A 3988-nucleotide genomic window follows, 5' to 3' on the forward strand; every position below is an offset into this window, starting at 1 on the left:
GGCGACAACGGCGGATCGAAGCTCCCAAATTCATGAGCTTTCCAGCGGTCGTTCGCGGCCAAAACGGTGTCCTTGGTGGTTGTGGTTGGTCGGAAAGTGACGAGGGTGAGCTGAGGAACAAGATCAAGGTGATGGCGCGACCTAACTTGGGTGAAGTCGACGACGACGAAAACGGGTGGAGCCGTGGTTCTTTCGAGCTAAATCACTAGCGTTATGGCCATTTTCTGGCGACTAGGACGATAGGAGTATGATCAGGGTCGCTCAAGCTTCAGATTGGTACCAAGACTGGTCGGAAAAATGGCTAGAAATGGAAAATACAGCCGGGTCACGATCGCAGGTTTCTGGATTGGATCTAGATCAACGGGTCAGTATAAAAATTTAATTCAATTAAAATATAACAAAATATTATTAAATTTAATGTTGTTTAATTCAAATTCATTTATTTGGATAGTTGATAGTAGCATAATTCTAATAACTTTTACTTATAAAATTTGAACCATACTTTTTGTAAAATTTTTCACGTACTATATTTTGACTCATCTTAAATTATGTTGTGCCTACAAATCTAGCCCTACAAATCTAGACCCAACTCGACCAACGGACATGTTGTATCCTTGACAAAGAGTGCTCGTGTGTCGTGTCCTGCATTCTATGAAACATGTCACGTGTCCATAGCTCGTGCCGATCCATTAGGCATCTCTAAACCACACTCTTGATTTATATAAGTTTTATAGAGTTTGCACGCAGAACAAAAGTCGAGGTATCAACGAGTTGGGCTAGCACACTACGGACAATTCAAAGGTCCAAAGTTTTCATAAATAAAAGAGTCACAAGAAAATTGTCTCCCAAGTTTAGGGTGTTTTGAATTGCCTTTAAGAAGTTTAAAAGTAATTTTAAAAAAATAAAAATTGATTTTAGTGTTTACTGATAATAAAAATATAGATTTGAAAAATAAGAAAGAAATAATTTTTTAAAATTTAATTTTAAAAATCAATTTTATGCTTAAGACAATTCCATATATTCTCATATATATTATAAGGAATCTAAAATTATCATTATTAATTAAGAAATAAAATCATTAAATTTAAAGAGATTATTATTGTTACCAATTATATTGAGATAACAAATAAAAAATAAAATTAATAATTAATTAATATTTATTTTAGTTATCAATTATTACATACACACAATTAAAAATATCTTTATATATATGTGTGTAAAAATACATTTTATATGTATAAATAAATTTTATTTAACGTTATGTTCAATTCAGTCATTTACGTTTTTATAGCAATTTAACAGTAAGATTTATTAACTGCTTTTAAAACTCATAGTATATTTAAAAAAAAATTTACTAAATTTTTAATTGATTCTCTTTACAGCTAATTATTTCGATAGTACAACTAATAAGAATTATTTTAAACGCTGAAGTATTACCAAAATATTCCTTAATGGAAACTATAAATACTTGGATTACAGTTTGTCCACAAGCATTATCATCTCTGACATCCCATAAAATTGGAATGATGCAGAGAAGATTAGCAAAGGCCACACACAAGAATGACACGTACAAATAGAAAATTGGTTCAAAATTCTTCATATCATCGTCTTAAATGAAATGAAGAGTCTAGAACCAGTGTGTGTGTCCATACACACACACACACACCCCTTGATTCTAATTTCTAAATGAAATAACGGATTAGAATAAGTGGTGAGAATAAATACTTAGAACTTCATTTCAATTAAGTTTCTAACATCAGCAGCAGCGCAGCCCCTATATAAATAATCACTTATGAGCTTAAATAAAATGAACGGACTAAAATCAACAATAGCACAGGAGAGTAACCACTTTGAGAATAAAAAAATGTGCCTAATTAATTTTCGAAAGCCTGTAAACGTGGGTACTGTTTTTGAAGCTCCTGATATGACAGGATTTCATTTTCTTGCCGAGGGAGCCACAGCACTTTTATTCCCTGCATGCATGAAAGCCAGAAACATATAAAATAAATGTAAAATTACCAAAACCTACAAAACAAGTCCGAACAAAAGATAACAATAGTAATAATAAAATAAAAAGAAACTATCACAATATATTCAATACCCGTATTTGGACAAAGGGCCAAGAACACAAGAAATCAAACACCCTCAAGGCCCACTTTACATCACGCTGGGAATAGACGTTGAGGATAAGAAAACCAAAAAACGATCCTTTAAGTACAAGTAAGATTGTTACCTGAGATGAAACGGTATTTGTATGACCAGTATGATAGCGAGATAATGAATCAATATTCAATAAGATGCTTACCACCACATGTGTATCCGTGAACTGATGATTAACTTGATGCATTGTCGTGGTTTCATTTTCCAGCAGCCCTGTGTCGTTTAACTTAAACTCAAGCGCCTCTTCATTAAATTTTAAGATCCGCTCATTTTCTAGAAGTTGATTGAAGTGCTTTTCTGCACTTTTCATCCTAAAAAAAAACCGGCTCTACAAAAATATCACATAATTAAATCCAATAACTCGGACTACCAAGAAAAGGAATGATGAATTAGATAGAAATAAAAATTAAAAAAAAAATTAGTTAGTGATATAATCGAATAGATAGATGAAATAAAATAAAATAAACATCCAGCGAATATACTTGCTGCTCCATTTACAAAAAATACCTGTACTCAACTAACCAGCAGAGTCACAGAAAAACGATTATATATGTATGTATTGTGAACATTATTTGGTTTGCATGGTTTTATTTTTGTTAAATCCGGCCAGAAAATCTTACTGAGATAAGGGCTTTATATATTTGAGACAAAATAATTAATTCTACATACTTACACATGAATAACCGGATTTCCAACAATCGGAATGCTGAAGCAAACAAGTTGTTGTCTCTACATCCACATTAAAAGAAAAAAAAAAAGATAATAATATATGCAGTAATTTTATGCTGATAGATTGACGTTAGGCTAAATAATAAAAGGAAAAAATCATAGTGATATACAAAGAGCCACTGATTGTATGAGGTGATAAAATTAAATTTAATATAACTATTACTTGTATAGTGATTTATTTCAAAATAAATATACACATGATAGAATATTTTTTTGTTGTTGTGATGATACCTAATATCTCTATCTAATGTATCGTAAAATTTCTCCAATTTAGTGCTATTATTTTTAAGAATGATGATAAGAAACATTCCCAAAAACTATCTTAAACTATTAATTTGATGTTTAACTCCAAGGACTAAATTATAAAACTATCAAAAGAAGTTATAACAAAACCATTATTAAAAATGTAGCTTAATTTACCCCGCAATAGACGTGTGAAACCATCTCTGGTGGATGTATCAACAGTTTTTGAAATCCGATCAAGTTCATTTTGAAGACGTGGTCCATTAACACACAACCCCACCTATATAAGAAAAAGGCAAACGGTTCGTAAAAACGAGTCAATTAAGAAACTTAGAATTCAAAGTATACAGACATATATTTCCACATACCTGGAGCTTGATAACGCTTGTAAAATTTTCTTTAGATTCAAAGGAGGAACGGTGCCGCAAATCAATTAACAGCGGCCATAATATAGAAAAGGAGCGGCCACCCATTTCACCCATGGGAATAGCCAAGACAGAGACACGACTACACATCATCATTAGCAGCACCAGCATTAAAGTCTGAATTAGGGTTTTTGATGTTTTAGTAATAATTGCAGAAGCAGCTTTCACTGTGGTGCTGTTTTTGTTGATTAAACTTAAAGGCCATATATTGAGAAAACTTTTAACTCTGACGGCGGCGAGCTTGTAAGAGGTTATTGTGCTAAATTTAGCGGATTTTATGAAGCAAAAATTGCAAGGAAAGTTCTGTACCGGCCGCCTTGACACTAACGATGGGTATGATTTGATCAGTACTGAAGTTGCTGCCATATGAGACGACTATCAAATCAATTTTTTTTTATTTTTTATTTTTGTCCGGTGGCTTTACACAGGCG

General features: G+C 32.3%; 1 non-coding gene across 1 annotated transcript; it reads left to right on the plus strand.

The window, feature by feature from the left end:
* The first annotated feature begins 1492 nt into the window (after positions 1-1492).
* Positions 1493-1596, plus strand: LOC112099419. Its single transcript, XR_002906223.1, has one exon. It is a non-coding gene; the product is annotated as a U6 spliceosomal RNA (small nuclear RNA).
* The last annotated feature ends 2392 nt before the right edge of the window (positions 1597-3988 follow it).

Source organism: Citrus clementina, unplaced genomic scaffold, assembly GCF_000493195.1.
Source record: "Citrus clementina cultivar Clemenules unplaced genomic scaffold, Citrus_clementina_v1.0 scaffold_4, whole genome shotgun sequence".
Classification (NCBI taxonomy): Eukaryota; Viridiplantae; Streptophyta; class Magnoliopsida; order Sapindales; family Rutaceae; genus Citrus; species Citrus x clementina.